This window comes from Molossus molossus, unplaced genomic scaffold, assembly GCF_014108415.1.
Source record: "Molossus molossus isolate mMolMol1 unplaced genomic scaffold, mMolMol1.p scaffold_m16_p_9, whole genome shotgun sequence".
NCBI lineage: Eukaryota > Metazoa > Chordata > Mammalia > Chiroptera > Molossidae > Molossus > Molossus molossus.
Genome location: NW_023425403.1, coordinates 40,844,273 through 40,856,704, shown reverse-complemented (window position 1 = coordinate 40,856,704; position 12,432 = coordinate 40,844,273).

Here is a 12,432-nt window from a genome sequence, read left to right as displayed (position 1 = left end):
TCTGGGGTTTGTCAGTCTGAACAAACAAAATTGACTCTATGTCTATGAGTCAATTTTGTTCATCAGTTTATTTAGTTCATTATATTCCACAAATAAGTGAGATCATGTGATATTTGTTTTTCTCTGCTTGGCTTGTTTACTTAGCATAACACTCTCCAGGTCCCTCTATGTCATCTCAGAGGATAAGAGATCTTTCTTTCTTATAGCTGCACAGTATTCCATTGTGTACATGTACCACAGCTTTTTTACTGTTTCTTAATGTGTTGACATGAATTTAATCTCTCTACAAAGCAATATACTATAACAAAGGGATGCAAACTGATACAATTAAGTGAAAATGAATATTATATAACAAAGAAATCTCAAGATAAGAAAGTATTCTGAAAACTGAGATGAAACCAGACTTGAGGTAATGCTACTAAAACAAATTAGACAAGGAAAAAAAGTGTGTTTAGCCTTAGAAAATGTATGCTCTCTGTTAGATATCACCCACACACACATAAAATGATAAAAATGATGGAGGAAAAGAGTAACTGAGATTGTCAGAGTATTTCAAAAGCCTTATAAAGGGGTTTGGTTATAAGTAATGTGCTTTGTAGTGGGATTTCTTCCTTCCCATTGGATGGCTCACATTCTGATGACCAATGGGGTCTTGGCTTTTTTTTCCTATACAAAATATTGCAGAAAATAGTGTGAGAAAAATAAAGAAAGAGTATCTGAGAAATATGTGTTAAGAACACAATGAACAAGGTGTTAAACTCCTGACATGGAAAAATGACTAATCATGCTAGGATCCACCACTTTACATCAGTTTCTTTATATTGCTGGCTACCTGTTCTAGGGACAAATTAAACTGAAGCTTGGAAGATGGCGACAGGCAGCACCTGAGCATGGGTGAATGTATGAGAGTGTGAGAGAAAATGTGAGTGAATGTGAGTGTGGAAGACTAACTTGAGCAGTGCAGAGACACGGGGAAGAAGGTTCCTGTGCTGTGAATGGAACGCAGAAGGCTGAGTGGTCAATGGTAAGCCAGGGAACTTTTCCCAGAGCAGCCGGGAGGCCCCACTATTTTGGAGGATCCTGAGTCTTCCCTGGGAGGAGGAAACAGGGAGTGGCTGGGGCCCAGCGACCTGAGTCCACTAGAGTGACCTGCACCATCTGTCCAGTGAACTCAGCTCTGTTGGCACAGTCAACACATAGTAGGTGCCTGCAGCAGTAGCCGAAACCAGCTGTGAGCCGGAGCCCCCAACATCAGTGGTGGCTCACCCAGGCCTGCAGGGGTGCTGCAGCCCACACGCTCCAAGCTTCAGGCCTGAGGCGGCACCAATCAGCCCAGGACCCAGGCCTGAAGTGGTGTGCATCCAGCCTAGACCACAGGCTCTAGGCCTGAGCTAGTGCAGCGGCCCACCCAGGCTCAAGTCAGCTTGCCCAGGCTGGCAGAGGTGCTAGCACCAGCTTGGGAGCCCAGCACCTTCCCCCACAACAACAGTGACTGGGCAGGAATAGGGCCCCACCCCCAACAGGCAAACGCAGCTCAGTCTAGCAGCTAAAACCATCCCCAGTGGCATCAGCAAAGACTGATCAAGAGCGGTGCCCCAGACCAAGCAGCAGGGCTAGGGCAGCTGAGACCTACCCCTGACAACTGCAGCAGCAGAGTTGGAGTGGAGCCCCTCTCCCCATTCTCTCTCTCTCTCTATCTCCCCCCTCCCCGCACTCTATCTGAACAAAAAATAGAAAAATGTCCTCGGGTGAGGATAAATAAATAAATAAATATAAAAATGTTTTAAACCTGTTATTTTTGTCTACTTGTTACCGTTTCTATAAAAAAATGTATAGTCTTTTCCTAGGAATGTGGAAGGATTTTATTATCAAAATCAGATTTAGTCAATTTCTAGTGCATATCATCTGGCATATATTCTTTACTAAAACTGGAAATGATTTTATTTTCCCACTCCAAACTCCTGTGCTCAATCAAGGGCACTGTCTATTAGTTTGAACCAGTGTTTCTAAATTAAAGCTCCTCAGCGTCATTGCACCCTTACTTATGCATTAGTGGTCTTCCAAGAATGAGAGTTGGGAAAGATGTTGAGATATTTCTGCTAAGGCTGCAGAGTTATAACTTTTCTACAATATCTGGTCCTAGTTTTTAAGCTTAAGGATGCAAGTAGTATCATTTCATTTTCTTCTTCTTCTTTTTTTTTTTTTTTTGCATTTTTATCTTGAGATAGAGCAGGAGGGAGAGAGAGAGAAACATTGATGTGAGAGAGACACATCAAGTGGTTGCCACCCACACGACCCCAACCGGGGCCGGAGACAAACTGCAACCGAAGTACGTGTCCTTAGTGGGAATCGAACCAGGGTCTCTCTCTTCTGTGGGCTGACACTCTAACCCCTGAGCCAAATCGGCCAGGGCAAGTAGTATCATTTCAATTCCAAAGCCATTCCCAAATTCTGTTGTGAATGAGTATGTAGTAAATCTCCCAGGGAAATAATATACAGTTACATTATTAAATAGCAAGGCGTCTGTGCTGTTGAGATTTGTAACACTCAAAACTTAGGGAAAATGTACTGGGATTTGGTGGTATAAAGTAATTTGTAAGCATAGGACAGGTATAGGTAGTGAATCTCTAAAATATGTAGTCACAGACTTTGGATGGCAAGCTACCAGGGAGTCATGTAATAGATGCTGGTATTAACCACAGGGGCTCCAAGTAGTTATAGATCAGGTAAAACCACCACAATCTCCTATATACAGGGTGGGGTCAAAGTAGGTTTACAGTTGTTCCCATGGAAGATAATACAATGATTACAAATAATAATACAAGAATAAACTTTGTGTTTAATGTGCTCACAACTATAAACCTACTTTTGCTCCACCCTGTGTATTTATATAAATTAGCTGCCTAGTGAGATCAGAATAACTTGCTATTCTAACACATTAGCTCCTTATGTACTTCAAGTTTTTGAATGCAAAACAGAAGGTTAAGTTAGGAATGAGAAAGCTTAATTATTTACTTTTGAGATAATTCCTAAGAGCTGTTTTGCTGATACTTTATAGGGTAGTAGATTTTAATAACTAAATATTGAATGAGTAAGGCTAAAGATTGGAGTATTCAAATTATAAATTCTTACTGACAAATGGAGACATGATTTTGCTACTATTTTGTGAAAAATTCTCTCCAAAACATAGCAAGACCATATATGAGAAACACCATATTAAATCTAATATAATAAAACATTAATAAAAAATACATGAGAACACCTAATATCTAAGTTTAGAAATTCTTGTATTTTAATTTCAATGTAAACTTTAACTACACCCACATGAGAACTTTAAATAACCTCTGCAGTTTACATAGAAATTATGTAAATGTCTGGAAACCGAGTACAGAAAGTCTTCAGTGTGAACTTGGACTAAGAATTTAATTTCATTCACCTGAGAACCATAAATATGTTTTCTAGTTAACTTAGAAGCAGTCATAGCTGAGTAAATAAATAAAAGCTACATTATAGTTATACCAAACAGGATTAATATGTGAATGTGTGAAGTATTCATGTATATATATCATTATAATTTATATATTTTTAAGAATTATTTTAAGAAAGTATTTTTGAAATATGTAAAATAATACTTTAGCATCCATTTAGGGAGCGAGAGAAATCATACAGTACACTCAGAGTGCTAAAGGTCAGAATTAGAGTTATTTTATAGGCTGATTCATTATTGCATCAAAACAGATTCATAAACTATTTCATAGAATATTATTTTTAAAGAGAATTAATTTAGAGAATGACAATCAAGAACAGTGTTCCAAATGAACATTTACTATTGTGTTCTAGAAAAAAAGTTTTAGTTGACAATATGTATCAAGTATTTTTAAGCATGAAACCTCAAATAATGTTTGACCAAGAGTTATTGAATAATAGAGTATTTTCTTTTCTTTTCTTTATTTTTTTTTTTTATCCTCACCTGAGGACACTTTTCCATTTTGTTGTTCAGATAGAGTGGGAGGGAGAGAGAGAAAGAGAGAGAGAGAAACATTGACGTGAAAGGGACACATCAAGTGGCTGCCACCCGCACAACCCAACCAGGGCCGGGGACAAACTGCAACCGAGGTACATGCCCTTAGCAGGAACCGAACCCGGATCTCTCGGGATCGCAGGCCAACACTTTAATGGCTGAGCCAAACCAGCCAGGGCTAGTATTTTCATTCACACATGTATTATGCCAGCATTTCTACCATACTAGTAACATGTGTAAAAATACATATTTAATTTGCCTGGCTGGTGTGGCTCAGTGGTTGAGCATCGACCCATGCACCTAGAGGTCACCAGTTCGATTCCCAGTCAGGGCACATGCCCAGGTTGTAGGCCTGATCCCCAGTGAGAGACATGCAGGAGGCAGCCAGCCAGCCAATATTCTCTCTCCTCAATGTTTTTCTCTCTCTCTCCCTCTCTCTTCCTCTCTCTCTCTCTCTAATATCAATAAAGAAAAAAAAAATGTTTTTTAAGGAAAAGCAGTAGACATGCAATCAGGAATCTTGAATATGTTTCCTATCATCTGTAACAAATAATAATTGTTCTTAGGAGATATTTAATTTCTTTGTGTCTTGAATCCCTTAGATTCAATACAACTTTGAATATATACTATATATGTATTTATGTGCCTGATTGAAAAAATGCCAACAGACAAAAGTAAAAGATAAAAGGATGTAGCTACACAATTCATAGAACAAAATATACTCATAGAAGGAAGGACAGTGTTTCAGTTTTCCCAAGACCCTTACTGGTTTAGACGTATAATGAGATTCACCATACTGGGAGAAGCACACTCTTGTCAATTCAGTACTGACTTTGCTTACCATATAAAAACCTGCTGGCATCTACCAACTCCTTCTGGAATTCTGGTGATCTGGTGATACGTAAAAAACAACAAAACAACACTGATGAATTGAGCTCAATTCCCAAATGTCCCTGAATTTTTACTAGAATCATCCTAGGGTATTGAAATTCTGTTCCCCAAGTCTAGTTCACTTCATAACTGAGTTTGGCCCATGATTCACAAACATAAATAATTCTCCTTTCAGTCTTATACCAATCTACTGAATATATTTTGATGATAGTACATAATTTCTAGGATATTTTCCTTTACGATGCACTTATTCAAATTTTAAATGAGAAGAAAGTAAGATATTCTCTGAACCTTTGCTATGATTTCATGTCTAGCTTTAAATTCTCCATCTGGAAAAGCTCCAACAATCTTATGTAGAATAAATTTATTATCTTCCTCTGTAATGTCCTACCTAACTTTTCAGCCTCACTTATTCCCTTTTTTGACCTCTTAGCCATTGACCCCACCATCATTATAAATTATATGATAATTCATGTTTCTAAAATATTAAATTGTCATTCATTTAAATGTATTTGCAAATCTTACATACCTTTGTAATCAGACTCTCTACCATCTTGCCTGATTTTTCGTCTGTATAAATGCATGAAAAAAAGAATGAATAAAATCTAATTAAATATCCTTTTTTCATTTCAAAGTAGCAATTCATTCCTAAATGTCCTTCAGCTATCCTATTACATTTAAACTTTTAAATTTTTTTGCATCTGCTTTATGAAAATTTTTTCCATTACCATGTATATACCCCTATCCCCTCCTCCACCTCCATCGCTCTTACCCACTGCAATCACCGCACTGTCGTCCAGGTCAAGGAATTATCTCTTTTTCTTTCCCTTTTTGCTCAATCCCTCCCTCCACCTTATTTTCATTAAATAGATCCTCACTGGTGATATTTATACTGTCATCGTCTGTCATAAATGTGTCATATTTCAATAACATTTCTACAAGATATAACAAAGTTAAAATTTTTAATCCAAATAACCCTCTTCCTATTGATAACAGCATATATTTTGGACCTTTCTAATGTGTCATCACTTAAGCACCCTATGCATTCTCACATGTCTAAGTCTTTCTGCTCATCATTTCCCAGGGAAGTAGCATCTATTTCCTACCCTCTTTACTGTCTTAAATTTTCACCTGGTTTGCAAGAATTCTGTTTGTTTTTCTCATGTCATCTCCTTATTTTTATATTGATCACATTATTTTTTTTCTTGTAATACTCCTTTAGTACTGGGGTAGAACTCTCGGTACCTTAGTTCTCTGTGATGTTAGAGATATATGAAGGGAGTGAGACAAACTCACCAAAATCTTGTCCATTACGAGTCATGTAACCATAAGAACTAGTCATATTACCCTTGCTGCTTCAGTTTTCATGTCTGGAAAATGTAACAAATAACATTCATTTGCCTTAGAATTCACACCGATATAATGATTTAAAATATATAAAGTGTAGTTTTAAGAACCAGGAAATGTTTTTTTATAGTCCTCCTGTCCAGTGCCTGACATCTAATAAATAATAAGTATTTGTTAAATAAATAATTGTGCTGAGAAAAATGTTTGTTATTGAATGACAGGGTAAAATGACAAAATAAAAATGTAAAAGAGAAACTAAAAATATCTTATGTAGACTAGATAGGCAAATTATTTTATCTAATTAATATTTTTATATTATATGCAAAATTACTTTAATGCATTTTATATATTTGTTTTATCTCTAGTATAAACAGAATAGTGTTTTTAAAATATTAGATTATGTTTATAACTATTATTAACATTCAAGTATTTGGTTTTGCTTATATTTAGTTACTCCTCTGAACACTATTTATTTCTCAATTGTCACCTAATATTTCATAGATCATATTCTTATAGAAGTTATACATGTAAGTTCCCCCCTTATTCTAGGGAGATATATTCCAAGACCCCCCAATGGATGCCAGAAACCACAAATAGTTTATATGTATATATATGTTTACACACACACATATATATAATGTTTTTCTATAATGTACATATGGTAAAGTTTAATTTATCAATTAGACACAATAAGAGATTAACAACATTAACTGATAATAAAATAGAACAATTAAACAACATACTATAAAAATTTATGTGAATGTGGTCTTTTTCAAAATATATTACTGTCTCATCCTTCTTGTGATGGTGTGAGACACAGTTTGAGGCGCAAGAGTAAAACTAGAATCAATAGCTTTCTCCTTTATAATTTCACCAATAGAAGATTGGTTCTTACCATAGATATTAGCAACCTTAGCAAAATTCTTTTTCTTATATCGAGAACATTCACCTTTTCATGAAGGAAGCACTTTGCAGCTTCTCTTTGCACATCTGAACTGCCAGCTCGCTACTCTTGTGTTAAGTAAAATAAGAGTCACTTGAACACAAGCACTGTGATAGCTCGACTGTCAACCTGGTAACTGAGGTGTTAGCTACCAGATGACTAGTTGGCGAGAAAGTATACAACATGGAGATGCTGGACAAAAAGATGATTCACATCTGGGGAGGGACAGGGCTGGACAGAGTGGACTCGAGATATTTTATTATGCTTCTCAGAACCGTGCATAATTAAAACTTGTAAATTGTTTATTTCTGGAATTTTCCATTTAATGTTTTCAGCTCTAGGTTTACCAAAGGTAACTGAAACCAGGAAAGTAAAACTGCAGGTAAGGGCTAGGGGTGGGGAAACTACTGTAATACAAGCTACTTATTCCCAGTGGCTATAGCATTATTATTTTTATGTTGTATTGTTCAGAGAGTCTTTTGCATTCCAGATAATTCTGGCTTTTAAACTTGGACTTCTGATTCTTATTTTCTATTATATTTCATAACTTTGCTTTTGTCTCACTGAGTTATTTTCACCTTCAACTATTGTTAAGCTTTTAATAATGTTATTTTGCCTGAACCATTGGGATAATCTCCTAAATGATTGCTTTGCTTTTAACTTTGCTCAGGCAAGTTTTCTCTATATAATATGCTTTTCTTAAGTGTCAATTTTGAAGGATCTAGCCCCACCTATTTCTACCTTCGCTCTCTCTACTCATTTCACTTTTTACACTTCAGTCCTACTGAACTTCTTGTCTTCATACACAACCTTGGCTGGTTTCGCCTTTTTAGTAAAATATATCACCTTTTCCACAGGAAACAAATTCAACTAATTCTCATTCCTCAAAACAGATTAGCGAGTCACAACACTTTTCCTTGGAGAGTTTGCAAACAATGTTTCATACCTACGGAAAAGCCAGGATTCAATTTATATTGAGTTTTATTGGGAAAGCACAGGCTAAGGACATTATCGATTGGGAATACATCCTAGATACATAGAGAGGTTTTTAAAAATTTAGATAAAAAAAATTTGAGCCCTGGCCAGTTTGGCTCAGCGGTTAGAGCGTCGGCCTGCGGTCCGGAGAGACACGGGTTCGGTTCCCGCTAAGGGCACGTACTTCGGTTGCAGTTTGTCCCCGGCCCTGGTTGGTCGTGCGGGTGGCAGCCACTCGATGTGTCCCTTCACATCGATGTTTCTCTCTCTCTCTCCCTCCCACTCTATCTGTACAAAAAATGGAAAAATATCCTCGGGTGAGGATAAAAAAAAAAAAAAATTGAGAGCTGGTATGAGGATCAATATTGCTTTACACGGATCTACCTATAGCAGACAATGGCAGTGAATCAGTCTCCAAAAACATGTTTAAATATCAACTTAAAAATGTGTCTACTTGGTATAAAATTGCAAACCACACCCAAACTGACACGCTTCCATTTTCTATTTCTTATGCTCTTGATCTTTATAATTAAATGTGTTTTCTTTAGTGTCTGTTGTTCATTCCTCAACATCAAATGGTATTTGTCTATTTTTTTTTTTTTTTGCCTGTTTCTTTGCATTTTCCCCATGAGTGTTTCCAAGTGCCTAGAAGAGAGCCTGGCATATAGCAAGCTTCAATTACTTTTTGCTTTGCCAAGTAAGCATTTGGGGAGCTGTTAGTCCATCTCGTAAAATGCATGCAGATCCTGGTCCCTAAACAGTAAGAAGCTAGTAGGAAACAGACAGTGTGGACTGGGGTACTAAAATCCTTGAGAATAAATAAAGAAAATTCTGATACCCACCTGATAGTGTCAGAAATGCATTCATCCTGATTATCTTATCTAGGAACGGGGGGAAGGCTGCTATTTTATATTCTGTTGAAGCATTCATAATTTATTTGTTTAAAGAAAAACTTATTTTCTTAAGAACAGTATTGATGATACCTTGTGTGTGTTCTGTGGATGAGAAGACTTCCTCAGTACCCCTGGGAGAGGAGTATCCTGGAGACTGTTGAATGTTCATGAAGATAAGCTATGCATGGCTAGTTTGTAGGAAAACACTGACTGGGAGGGATATCCACGTTGAATCATGCATGGAAAAAGGGTGGGGAGAAGAAACACTATCCCAAACGTAAACCAGAAATAAGGATTTTACCATAGAATTCTAACTTCGGCTACAACTATTTTGTTATGAGTTCAGTAGCCCTGTCGCAACAGTAGCCATTGTGTTAGAAATTTAAAATGTTCTATTAAAATAATGCACATCTTAAACAAAAGCAGTCAGAGTCATTTTAATGTAAGAAGCATGTATGAATTAGGAACACTTTATTAGGTACCAAATAATAATAAAATTAGTAGCAATAAGGAAGAAAATTTGTGATTTTTTTTACAACATTCTCTGTTTTTCAGTATCTGTGTCCCTGAGAAATGAAACTTTGACATGGCCATTGAGTAGATAGGTTAAAGGATAAATAAGGAAATAGATATTTAATATTTATTTCAGGGTTTTTTATTGTGTTTTGTTGTTTAATATGTATCAGGCATAATTTCTCCTTTCTCTCTTTTTTATTTAGGTAGCCATATATCACCATGTGACACTTTCCCCTAGGATAAAGAGTCTTTTCTGTTATCATCTCTACCCAGAAATTGATTAATAAAACAAACAAAAATGTACCTAAGCTGTATGCTGAACACTCACAGTTCTTTTCATCATATATAATTTAAAGATTCAGTAGTGTTCAATATACCTTGCTTACTCCTCAATTCAAATTAGCTATGCCATTTATAAAATTCTAATTATTACTATTTTCAGGGATTCTATTTTTATATATATATAGTCAAAGATCTCTTTTAAATTCTACATTCACTTTCCAATTCAAATCACCTGTGGTCAGAGGTATATACGGCCCAAGGAGCCTGAGTATCCCCTGTTGTTTTATACAAAATTGCTTTTGTTGCTACAAAATAGAAATGAGAGTATAAGCTCTATTATTTTGGTAAGCTAAACATTGAAAGATAAGATTACAGTGCTTGTGGAGATTTCTGTCCTGTAACTAGTCACTGTCAAGATGACTCACACAGTGTGTTACCTCAAGAAAAGAAAAATTCTGTCTCAGAAAGTAGACACTTTGGTATATGAATGATAGGGAGGTCTGCCTTGGGAAAGATACCAGCTAGGCAGACACTTAGAGTGCACAAGTTAATGGAATATGCCTTATTCCCACCTTGGGTCTTGGAAAAATTTTAGGAGCAGCTGACTTGAAGTTCTGGACAAAGTTTTGATGCCAGCTTATATGTGTGGTGAATTGGCCTCATCCCGCTCCAGGGATCACAGGGGGTAGAACTGTGTCCAGGGACGTATAGGTATGTCTAATCAGGGCGGTTATGTGTGCCTTGGACAAGTTATTGGCACACGTGATTTTATATCCTGCAAATGTTAAACCTCTATCTATATAAAAGAAACATTATTTTACATTTTCAAAACATAGCATATGGTGCTTTTAAGTACCACATGAAGGAGAAACAAATGCTAAAAGTCTCTTGGTAACATTAAGTGTGATGTGAGTTACACATATAAATATAACAATGCAAATGCAGAAGAGAAAGCAACTACCTAAGCTCAACAAAACCCGGGAAGAGTGTGAAGGCTTTACAAAGAATAAGGACCTGAAAGGTTTGGGAAGAAATAAGAACAATTATTCCACTAGAATAAACTGGATTTGACATTCTTTATGGTCCACAATTAGCATTTTACTGCTAGGGAAAGAACATTTCTATCATCCTTTGTGTGAATGTCCTAATGCTACCACAACAGATGATCATAAACTTAGTTGCTTAAAACAACTTAAAATTATTATCTTACAATTCTGTAATTCAGGAGTTCAACATGGGTCTCACTGGGCTACAATCGAAGTGTTATTAAGGTTGCTTCTCCTTCAGAAGGTTTTAAGAAAGTGTCTGTTTCCTAGTCCTTTTTTTTTTGCTTCTAGAGATCATCTGTATTCCTTGGTTTAAGACCTCATCTTCCATCTTCAAAGTAACATAGAGTGTTTATAACCTTTGATTCCATAGTTACATCTTTTTGTCACTGACCCTAGCAGAAAATGATTTTCTGCTTTTATGAACTTTTATTATTGGGACCATCAAGATAACCTCAAATCATCTCTCCATCTCAAAATTCATAACCTCTATCATATGCAGTCTTTTTTCTGCATGTAAGATAACATAGTAACAAGTTCCAGGGATTAGAAAATAGATCTCTTTGAGGAGGGAGGAGACAATATTATCCTGCCTATCACCTCTCAATATCATACACAGGAAAGTTAGTTCTTAATATTAAAATTTGGTGCCCAGCCAGTGTGCATCGGTGGATTGAGCGGGCCCCAGGGACTGAGAGGTCCTGGTTCGAGTCCCAGGAAGGACACATGCCCAGGTTGTGGTCTCAATCCCCAGCAGGCAGCGTGTAGGAGGCAGCTGATCGATGTATCTCTCTCATATTGATGTTTCTCTCTCTCCCTTCCTTTCTCTCTAAAAAAAAAAAAAAAAAAAAAAATCAATAAAAAAAATTTTATTTTGGTGGTACGCCTTATAAATTGCATCTAGAATTATATGAAATATTTCTATCAATGTCTTTCTCCATGTTCACTAACACCATATTAATTAAAAATATGTGAAATTTGAAATATAAACATACCTTCATTAATTTCCTAAAAAATGATGTATCTAACTGATGATTCTAGTTAGCATATGGAATATCACCAGAAATCATTGCTCCCACACTGATAATGATCATACACTGAGTAAACTACAAATATCAGTGTTTTTAAACCCATGAGATACCTAAAGATGCCATTAAACCTAAATTTCTAAAAGGGATGAGCCTCAGGAATGAAGAGACCTTTCAGTAATATCATTTTTTGAACTACAGGGGGTAAAACTGTAAATTCTCCACTCCATGGAAGAGGGTAAGTCGCAAGCAGTCAAAGTGTAATTGATGTGGCAGGAGAGTTTGAGGGATTAGAATTCCAAAGAACTCCTGACACAAAGCAAGTCCATTCTCATTGTTATGTAAGCCCTAAACTTATAGTTCAATATTATACTCTGCCTTGACATCTGGCAAGACCAGAAGTGGCCTGAACGGACTAACTGCAAGTCCTCTCCCAACTGTGCTCCTACAGATGAGGTCTCCTAGCTGAACAATACTCCTTAGCAACAGA